This window comes from Macaca nemestrina, unplaced genomic scaffold (assembly GCF_043159975.1).
Source record: "Macaca nemestrina isolate mMacNem1 unplaced genomic scaffold, mMacNem.hap1 Scaffold_108, whole genome shotgun sequence".
In the NCBI taxonomy this organism is placed as follows: Eukaryota; Metazoa; Chordata; class Mammalia; order Primates; family Cercopithecidae; genus Macaca; species Macaca nemestrina.
The window spans coordinates 206,011-217,083 of NW_027257591.1; the positions used below are offsets into that span (position 1 = coordinate 206,011).

The window sequence follows — 11,073 nt, forward strand, 5'->3', positions numbered from 1 at the left end:
GAGGTCACGTCCACCTCACCAGTATCCCAGAGACCCAGCACTATCCCACTGTGTTTAAAATTCCAAAATACTCCTGCAAAATGCTACTGGCATTTGCTTTGCACATAAAATGCTAACAACCTTCAAGTGAAACAAATATCTTCAACAGTTTGGTACAATGACATGTGAGTTACACATCTGCCAAGTTGTAAAGCCTCATGCATTTATAACATTTTATGTACGGTCAAATGGTTCATTAATATAAATTATGAAAATCTCTAAGAAACAGGTTTCTTCTGGCATTAGATGACCAAAGGAAAACTGGGTTCTGGCTGGCTTGCGGGCCTGTAGAGGCAGACATATCTGCTGACACAACCAAGCTCCTTCCCACTGATGTGGCCTCATCCCAGGCCCCTCACCCGGATGCCTGCAGGCCCCTGGAGGAGCAAGCCTGACCTGTCCACATTTCTCAAATGCACAGCTGTTGCTCACACTGCAGATAGAGTTCAAGGCAAGAGCAGGCCACCATGCTAAAAATACCACGCAGCGTCCACGCCAGGTGACGGTGGTTTTCACTCCATCCCAAAGCCCCATGTATGAGTTTACAGCCATGATTACCACATGGATTTTTAGACCCTCAAGACATACTTTGTTTCCTTTTATGCAACAAAGTTAAAAGACTATCACTCAGATATAGGCTCTGAAACTGTGGAATAATTATTTGGGAACAGAGCCTCTGCCAGGTCAGGATTAGCACTTGGGACAACACCCCGTGACCTCGGTCCACACAAACCCATCCAGACCAGAAGCCTCCCGCACTGTCATTTCTGTGGATTTCTGTAAACGAGGTATTACTGCAATAAGGAATAGATGAGTGCCCTTGGAGGGCAGTTTCTGAGCCTCCCAACCACACGGCCATTTTCAGGCTGAAGCCGCACCACCTCCAGAAACACTGTCCCTCGCCGAGGTGTGCCTGGCTTCTCCCTTTTTCCAAAACTTAACAAAACCTGAAAAGGACAGGTCTGTGTAGAAAAACACAAACTACTTGCGATTCCTCTTCCCAGTTCACGCTGTAGGAAGCTCGTCTCGGCCCTCACCGTGTTCTGACTGTGGCTTGGTTCCCATAAGAAATAAAGTCAGAATTCTAGTCCCTGTCTCCTGGGCAGTGTGGCAGGCATACATACCTTCAGTTATATGAGGAAAGGCGTGGCGAGCCCCCTTCCTTCAGTAAAACTGCACAGTTCCCAGAACCCTGATGCCATCTCCCTCACACCACTGTGAACACCTGGACAGAGCACATTTCAATGCGTGCACATTTGTGGGCTAGTTTTCTATTTCTCCACTAAATCACCCCAAATTTAGCGCCCTAAACTCTGACTTATTTTCTCACATTTCTGGAAGCTGGAGTTCAAAACAGGTCCCACCATCTAACGTCGAAGTGGCAGCAGGGCTGGCTCTGGGGAAGCGACCGTCTCCTTGCCTCCCGCAGCCTCTAGAGGCTTCTGCATCCCCTGGTCCATATGGCACCCACTATCTTCAGGACCCACAGCGGCTCTGACGGCCCCTCAACTGGAAGACGCAGAAACGTCAGGAGCCCGGGAACCTAGTGCTAAGGCCAAGCCTCCCCACCCTCCCAGCTCCTCACACACTCCCGTGTGAGCTAATATAGATTCCACTTTAACTAGTGTCACCTGTGTAAGGGGTAAGTGCCCAGCTGTGAACTGGTTAACCTCGCCCACACAAACCCCGAGAATAAACTCACAGGCCATGGACCACTCCACAAGCAATAAGCGACCACCTGCTCAGGGACCTCCATGCCCCAGCAGAGCCCTCCGGTACCTCCTTGTGAGCTCAGACTGGCAGCAGGGTTCTGCAGCGCCAGAGGGCCCTGGATAAAAAAGACAGCTCCCATATCGGGAGGCACCGCCCGCGGTTGGGTTCCCAGTACTTTAATAGCCCAGGTGGACAAGCCGGGGCGCATGCAACCCCATCACCAGAATAACGGCTGCACGTGGCGAGTGCACGGGTGGCCACCACTCAGCCCAGCTGGCCGCGCTAAGCACATCACCACCGTGACGCCCAATCAGATTGAACTGCTGGAACAGTCCCAGCATCGGCCCCCAACAACATTCTGGATCACAATTCAGAGTAGTGATTGCGATCAGGGCCACATGTGGCTGAATGTTTTTACAGGAGGACACCACAGCTGGACTGACGCCACAGCTGGATCTGGCTGGACTGAGAGCATTTCCCACTGGACATTCTTACAACACCATTTTATTTGCGCTTTATTAAACTTCTATGGCTTTTTTCTGCTTATCTACTTTATGGGAGTGTTTCTTGTTCTTATGACTGCGGTGATACTTCAAGCTACAACTATCAATGTGTAAATTAGTTTGGAAGTCGCCTTATCATTAAACATTTCACAAGCAAGCAGTCAGAGGCACCTAACCCGGAGGCCTCTTTTCTTCTCTGAGCCAAAGCTACCTTGGACTCAAAGAAAATGGCACATGGAGGGGGGCTGGATCTCCAGCGCCCATTCCTAGGGAGCCTCCTGGGGAGCAGATATGGAGGGAGAAGCCCTGGGTTATGGCACTGTCGTACTAAAGAAAAGTCTATTTGGGTAATGTAAGCACCAGACTTAAGAGATTAAGCAAACCATGAAAAGAAACTACTAACCACAGCTTCTCCAAAACAGAGCTAAACTCCCTTTAGTTTGAATTGGAAAAGCAGAAGTGATGATCAGGATACAAAAAAAAAAAAAAAAAAAAGAAAGAAAAAAACAAAAAGAAATGACACAGTATCTGAACACAGGAGAATAATCAAGGGCCACTGTCTCTTCCTGTGTCAGTGGGAGCCTCGCATCTAAGCTGGATTTAGAAGGTTGCTACTTTGGACTGAAAGGTATCCCCAACTCTAGTTTGTAAGCAAGTGGAGCAGAATGCTTCAATTATTTCAAGGTTTAGCGGTAAAGCTCTGCAACTCTTACAACCATTTTAATTGGTGTGAATTTTAAAGTGACTCAATCTGTTGGCTGGAGTATCTAACGGCTTAACCACGGGGTCACGTTGGAAAATTTTTCCAATTGCTTTTGTTTTTCCTACTGAAGATGCATTTGAACGTTCTTGTAGTTTGCAGTTGGCTGGTTCTGATGTTTGGTCCTGAGGAAGCCCAAGTATCCGTAGAGGAAGAATCTGAAACCTCAAGCCACTCGAGTGCTGTCTGGGCAGATGGAGACCCCAACCCGAGGGCCACTGACGGGCTCAGCATGGGCGCAGGGCCGCCCGATGCAACAGGCCACGTATTTGCCGGTTACAAAACATCATAAGCACACACCCCCAGGTGTGCACACACGCTCTGTACACATCTGTCCCTATCAACACCAGCACACACCCCCAGGTGTGCACACACGCTCTGTACACGCTCACGTCTGTCCATGCCAACGACAGCATACACCCCGAGGTGTGCACACACGCTCTGTACACATCTGTCCCTGCCAATGCCAGCACACATCCCCAAGGTGTGCACACACATTCCATACGCGCTCACATCTGTCCCTGCCAACGCCGGCATACACCGCCAAGGTGTGCACACACGCTCTGTACACACTCACATCCCTCCCTGCCAATATGAGGACACATTCCCAGGGGTGCACACAGGCTCTGCACATACTCATGTCTGTCCCTGCAGCCTGAGTCAAACAGTCACAGAGAGGCAGAGGAGGAGGAAGAAGGATGCGATGGGCACTAAGGTCCTGGGCCAGTTCCCCTCCCTACCTCGGGAGAGACCCCTCATGTGATCCTGCCATCACTCACCCTTCCGCCTCCATCCTCCATCCTCCCACAGGGATCAGGAGGATGCCCACTGCACAGAGCTGTGATGAGCATGAACAGAAGATGGCAGGAGCTCACGCCAAGGTGCTGAGCACGGGGCCTACGGAGTGCTTCTTTCTGCTGTGGCTGACATCATCAAACAGAGACTGACACAGCTTCTGCAGAGAATGCCACTTGCTAAGAAACTGAAACGTGTGACCTAGGAGCCTGTGAAGGTCTAAGAACAAACCAACAAACCAAACGGTTTTGTTTGTTTTTCAAACACCATAGCCTGTTTTTTCTTTTTTTTCATGCTCTACCTTGGGTATCATTTAGTTAAATTTCAAAGTAAGTCCAATAATTACACAAAATCACAGGACTGAGCATGGAGCATTGTTTCACTTCATGTCCTCCAGCCTTTAGGACACATTAAGGAAAGACATGATTCCAGGATTCCCATTAGAAAGGCTGCCCTGAGGCACCTGCTGGGGCAGCCAAATTGCAGCTGTTGATGCTGCCCCCAAGCTGCTTGGATGAAGCAGAAGATTCCGGAGATCTCCTCTCTTCTGCCCCTTGTCCAGGAGAGAAGGTGGGGGGAGAAAGGTGAGAGAAGATAGGAAGAAGGAGAGGGGAAGGAGGGAGAGAGGAGGGGAGAGGGAGGGAGAGAGGAGGGGGGAGGGAGGGATAGGGAGAGGGAGGGAGGAGGGGCATGTTCCATCCACCAAGGCAGCTACACTGCAGAGAGAATGGAGGGTGTGTTGCCTCTCAGGACAGCAAGTTCAAGCTGTTTATAATTGTTAGCATAAACAGTGACCAGCTGAGGACAGGGCTGTCATTGGAGTTGACGTTTTATTTTCATAGTTGATATTGGGGACCTGGACCTAAAGCAGCGTGCCTTGCCCTTTTGCCAGATGGGCCTATGCTTCTCTATACTTGAGTCTATTTGACTAAATACCCGATATTGACTAGGAATTATGACGTGTAGGATACCCCTTACCACAGTAACATCAAACTCATATTCTAAATGCAATTTATTCAGGGACTGGCTTCTAACTCTGGGTGGGAATGTTAAGCTCAGTCCAGTTCAATTCAGTAAGCATTTATCAAGAAACTCCTAGACCAAGAGCTCTGTTAGACACTGGGTATGGGGGGTGATGGGGATACGAAGATGTGGAATTAGAACTCGAGAAGCTCAAATGCTTCCATTTAATTCCCTAATGCAATTACTAAGCTTCAACCTGATGGCTGTAATGTCTAAATTCACTTTTTCTTTATTCCAGTTCTACATAACAAAGCATAAATAATCACAGAGGAATGATTCTGTGTTGGACTATTCAGTGGACAGAGAAGAGCATTCTGACCAGTGTGAGACACTGTCTTCCTTCTCAGGGAGCCCGTGAGGTGGCTGCACAGAGCACACGCGTGAAGATTCAGGAACACGAGCATCAGGTGATGGGAGGGGCACGGAGGCAGCACCAGAAAGATGCCTGCCGAGAGGCCGCTGCAGCCAGGCCGGCCGGGAAGGTCACGGGAGTGGGCGCAGGCATCTCCCTCCAGCCGCACTTGGTTTTCATGAGGACGCGTGCACGGAAGGGGATGACACCGAAATGCTGTGGCGCTGAGGGGAGGAAGGGAGGGACACAGGGCCGACGGCTGGCCCCCACCCCTTCCGTCCCTGCCCCTATGAACGCTGCCAAAATCAGCCCCAACGGGGAGAAATGAGGTGGGTGAAAGACGTGGACAGACTTGGCTTCCATGGAATTCACAGATTCCAGTCATTAAAAATCCCTTCTGAGTTTTCACCTGGAAAACTTTGCCAATGTACTTAGGGACAAGAGGCGGAAGATGAAGCCAACACAATTGGGCTCAAACTGCCACCCTTCTCCTTCTCTCTTCATCCACCACCCTCCCTGGGCCCCTGAGTGTGAGAACCAGGAGCTGCACAGCCCAAGGGTGCAGCCCCTGACCAGAGGAGGGAGCCGCACGGCGGGGCCCCCAGCACGTGGATGGCAGGATCTGTGCTATGTCAGTCCCAGGGCCCCAAGCAGAGAAGGCCTGGGGCTCCCAGCTGAAGTTTTGCTGTCTACTCTCTCACCAAAGTCGAGAAGGACTGAGTGGGACCAACGCTGCACCTGGCGGCTCCTCAGTGGCTGCCGATGTGGTCCTCACGCTGCAGGTGAGACCCTCTAGGGAAGCCCAGACAGTGGCGAGAATCACAGCCAGGAGTGCTCCAGTTGCCCCAAAACTCCAGCATAGCCTGAGGAAGGCAGCGCCCGCTCAGATCCCCGTGCAGGCTTGTATGGCACACTGGTGAGGCACACAGCACCAGAACATGGCACTTTAAGTGGCTTTGTGGGGTGTAGGAACACAAAGTGTGGTCTGGAGTGGCTCAGAAGTCACTCCCACCAGCCTGTGGGACCCGGACGGCCCCTTTGGACGTGGCTGGAGTCTCTCCAGGGCGGGCTCCAAAGTCCCAAGGATGAGGTGAGCGTCGGTCTTGCTCTGAGGAAGGCCCCTGACAAGTATCCTGAACATGCAGGTACACAGCTGGCTGACTCATCTGAAGGGACCTGCTGAGCTACGAGCTAGGGACAGCTAGAGAAAACTGCGTGAACCTTTGTGACTACTCACAGGTAGGTAGCTACTGCCTGAGACACAAAGGTAAAGAATTAACCTGAAACTGCATATTATAAAACTTATTTTTAAATGATGGCGCTTAATTGAAAAGACTCCCAAAGAATACTGCATTAGAAAGTGACAGAGTGAAACCGTGAGGCTGACCACAGGAGTCCCTGGAAATTTCACCAAATGTTGTGTCAAAACTGCACCTGATGAAACATTCCATTAATCACTCGAGTCCTCCCCACATACGAAGCTATGTAAAAAGTGTTCCCAGAAGCTAAAGTGAGCAGGAGGGCTGTGAACACACAAAGAGAGAGCCACTTCGTCCACGGACCACAACAAAAGAAACGCTAATGAGTGCCGACGACACGCTGGAGTCCAGGGCTCTGGGCGCAGCTGGGACGGGGACACTCAGGGTCCCACTGTCCAGATGGGAAACCAGGGTGGAAACACCAGGGAGCCTGTCCCAGGGTGCAGAGCTAGTGAACAGTGGTTCATACTGCGACAATCCCAGCTGCCAGGCTCTGGGGCTCCTCGGGACAGAATCCTGTTGACTTCACTCTGGGGTGCGAGAGGCGGCAGCATCCCCCAAAGGCACCTGGAGAAGTGGTGTTACCCTCCATCCCCTGTCCCCGGCGTTACCCTCCGTCCCCCTGTCCCTGGTGTTACCCTACTTCCTCTGTCCCCAGTGTTGCTCACCATCCTCCTCACCTCCAGGCCCCTCTCCCTGTCCTCCCTCGTTTTCCTGTTCAGCCAGAGCACATCACATGTCTCTTCCCTTTTCAAGAGACTCAGCTGCACCCAGAGGCATTCCAGCCTATTCAGGATGGGGCACACACCCTGGGGAAATGCCAGCACAGGGCCGGAAGGGCCTGAGACCCTCTCACTGTCGCCCAGGAAGGATGGAACAGCCCACGGTCATGCTCATTGTCAGGCAGGATGAAAACTTCTGGGTCCGAAATGTTCTTTTCACTGGAACTGTTCGGACCATTCGTGAACGAATCAGTTAAATACCAGCAAGTGCCACTCCCACTTATTCTCTGGCTAGTTTTCCACCCACCAGCAACCACACTCCTAGGAATTATCCCTAACGCAGAATCAGCGCCTTGTGCCTTTAGGAAAACCTCTTTCTCTCCAGCTTTGTCCTCCTTCCACAAAAGGTGCCTCTGACTGCCTCACTCGCTGTACCAGGATTTCACTCGGCTATGGAGGAAAATCTGCGTGGGGCTCAGAGGTGGGTGGTCCCTGCATGGGCAGCAGGTCTGTGACATCCTCCGAGGAGCCTGGCCCAGGCCTGCCTCACACGCCAGGACTCTGCCTTCTGGCCCTCGGGCCCCCGAAGCTGCTTTCCCTCCAGGTGTCATGCCCCGGGCAAGAAGGCCGGACAAGGGCCCAGGGCTGCTGTGGGTCAGGAAAGCCTCCTGACACCTCCCACTCCAGGACCCCCCATCAGCATCCCAGCATCTGGACCTGTGTCACCAGCCGCTCCGCCGTACAAGAGAATTGGATTTTCAGCTGGGTGTGCTGCTTCCCTAAACAAAGTAGGGTGTTGTTACTCAGGAAAAAGGAGAAAATTGGCATCTTCTTGGCAACCCCGCGACATCCAGCCACCGGTTCTCACCATCCCAGAGATGTCCATCCAGGGCAGATAGTGTCTTCAACCGAGCGCCACTGACCCAGAAGTACAGTAATTAGTACACTTTCACCAGAATCACCCACTCCTTCACCTTTACACTCAAGAAAAACATGTTTGCCAGGCAAATTAGATGTCCAGGAGGTGTAAGGAAACCCCAAGCCTGCTTTAAGCCTCAGACTTTTGAGACCGTTGAGGGCTGTGCGCACAAGAGCAAGGCTGCACCCGAAAGCTCTGCTTCTGCCGGACGTCATGGACAGACCACACGGCTCAGCCACATGGACCCTTCCAGGACTTCACGAGAGGGACTTCCGTGGTACATGCAATGATGTGCACTTCGTTCAGCCTCGAGCAGACCACGCCCTCGTTACAGGGTCGGTGGTCCACCTCCTGCCATCAGCCCCCCACCTCACCGAGGGTCTGTGTCTGCATCTGAAAGAACTTTGCTGTTTTACCTGGGTACGAAAATGCAGCATCGCGATGTTTAAAGGTCTTTAAATATCAACACTCCGGGTGCAGTCCTTGTCACTTTAATGCGGTCACTCGATGCAGGCCTCACTCACAACTCTGAGGTAGCTCATACCTTCCCTACCTAACCAAGGAAGAAACGAAGGCATGGAAGGTGCAGCTCCTAAGGAGCAGATTAGGATTCAAACCAGTGAACTTCGTCACATGCTGACCTACCTCTCAGGCTGAGATAACGTTGAAAATTAACCAGGTAGAACAGCGTTCCATAAATCGGCTGGAAATGGTCCTTGTGCATGGGCCTGTGGTTACTCCCTGAAGAACAAGACCATTAGCCCAAAAATCCACCTGTGTCACACTCAAATGTTTACATATACAACTATTTTTAAAATAACCCAATCAAGCATGTTCACAGCCATTTAGAGCCATATAGATTGTCTGCTTCGCTGACAATCAACCCAAGACCTCTGTCGGCAAAGGCCACGGTGCCGGGTCCAGAGAAGGCGGGACAGAGACACAAGCAGGAACCTTTCCATCCCTGGGAGCCTCGCTCTGATCGGTCCGTGAGGACACGGTACAGACCGTGGGGCACAGGCAGACGGTAGGCCAGGAGAAGGGGCTGCATTGCCGGGAGGCAGTGCTTTGAGCTCTAATGGATGGAACACTGCTAACCAGTGAAGGTGGAGAGAGGGCACACGTCTGAGAACATGTAGAGGCAGCAAAGCACAGCCAGCCTCGGGGAACCAGAAGCCACAGGGACATCAGGTTGGGTGCTGCTGTCTGCCGGCCACTGGCTGGGGGACTGTACTGGGCCTGGAGGGACATCCCTGACACTCCCCACCAGATGCCAGGGGCACCCCCAGCCCCAGGTGAGAACCACGGATCCCATGGTGAATGAGGCCAGCCTGTGGGAAGTGGGGCTGGGACAGCTCTGTACAGCTTAATAGGAAAGTTGGGTTCTATTTTGTGGGGTTTTGGTCACGCCGATGGCTAGTCATGGCTGTCCGTCAGGAAGTGATTTGAGGATAGACTAGAGAAGGGGCTGCCAAGACCAGCGGAGCATTCGCTGTCCGGGTCCAAGGAAAAGGAAATAAAGGCTGGCGATGTGACAGTGGGGGGGAGCACAGAGCAAAGGAACTGGTGGAGACACAGGGCTGGCCCCGCACAGGGCTTTGAGCAGCTACCCGGGGGTCGTCCTATTAATTCTCCTCATGGCCCCAAGAGGCGGCTGTGAGGATCCATCTCCTGAGGACAGAACTGCTCCAGAGCCACACAGCGAGGATCCACAGAACCAAGATCCGGGCCAGCTCCAAAGCGGGTGAACTTGACCCCTCAGCCATGGTCCTAAGACAGGGATCGGAGCCCCCTGGACACACAGACACAGGAACTGCAGGAAGGGGAAACGGATGCCCCGGACCAGTGGCGGGACCCAGGGTTTCAGCCCTCCAGGGCCACTGGGACCAGCCACTGCACAGGTGGACACATGATGCTTTAACTCGCGCTGGGGGAAGGAGCCCTCACTCTCAGGGTGGAGACCGCAGCTCGATCGGGCCGGCCTCCCTGCTGGGCACAGCCTGAGCCACACAGGATGCTGAGGTGCCCCAACGTTGGGGTGCTCAGAGCCACTCAGCTGAGATCGTGGTGCTTTCTGTAACCACCCTCGTTTCTTCACGGTATAGATCTGGACTCCATCCTTTGCAATGTGTGAGGTTCTAGGAAGAGGCTGGCCAGCTGGGGAAGTGTCCTGGGCTCTGTCCCAGTGATGACGAACTTGGCTCCCCACAAGGGCGGCCTGTTCACCACAGTGACCCCCGGGGACCACGCCTGCACCCACCTTGCTGAAGATAATTCACTTCTCATCCGTGAAAGAATAAAGCTAGACTAACTCAATTTCACACTCACTTCCAACTTTAACAACTTGTGTTAGGAAATCAAAGACAAGGACTCTGACCACGTCACAAACCCAGGAAGCAAAACCCGAGACTAACGGAATGATGCCACCTTCGCAGTTCCGAGCTTTACTAGTTGTTTTTCTTTTCTGGTCTGTTTTTCTCTTTTGGTTTAAATAATTAAAGACCCTTGTTGACAAGAAAAAAAATTCTCTATGAAACTTAAAAAAGTGGTTCTAATTAAACATTTAAACATTCTTCCATATGCTTTATAAACAGTTGAAATTACAGCTCTACTTAGTGTTAAGTACTTTAACCAAATGAAAGGTTAATTATACAGACTGGCAATTATAAAAAATAAGGCTACATATTCGTGGCATCATGAATAATTAATAAGAACCGTTTGATTTCATTCAGACCAGGGATTCTGTGCTAATAGGCTCTTAGCTGTCTTGAAATAATGGTGAAATTTTAAAATTACTTTTGTACTTAAACACGTCCCCAAAGTGAAGCACAGCGGTTAACATCCATCATGGTGCCCAGCAGAGCGACCCGCCCTACTATGGCCGACACCCTGATTCCCGAGGGCTGCATCCCGGGGCTGTACTCGTGCAGAGAACGTTCATGAAACAGACCAGGTGGCAGGAGGGGGTCTTGTCCTCAAGGAACCTCA

General features: G+C 51.8%; 1 protein-coding gene across 2 annotated transcripts in view; it reads right to left on the reverse strand.

The window, feature by feature from the left end:
• Positions 1-2,684, reverse strand: part of LOC139361223 (disco-interacting protein 2 homolog C-like) — a 173,525-nt gene extending 170,841 nt beyond the window's left edge. For both annotated transcript variants that reach the window (XM_071089753.1, XM_071089750.1), the window contains exon 1: positions 1,164-2,684. The gene's annotated coding sequence lies outside the window, so the exon portion shown is untranslated. The remainder of the gene's footprint in view (positions 1-1,163) is intronic.
• Positions 2,685-11,073: the final 8,389 nt, after the last annotated feature.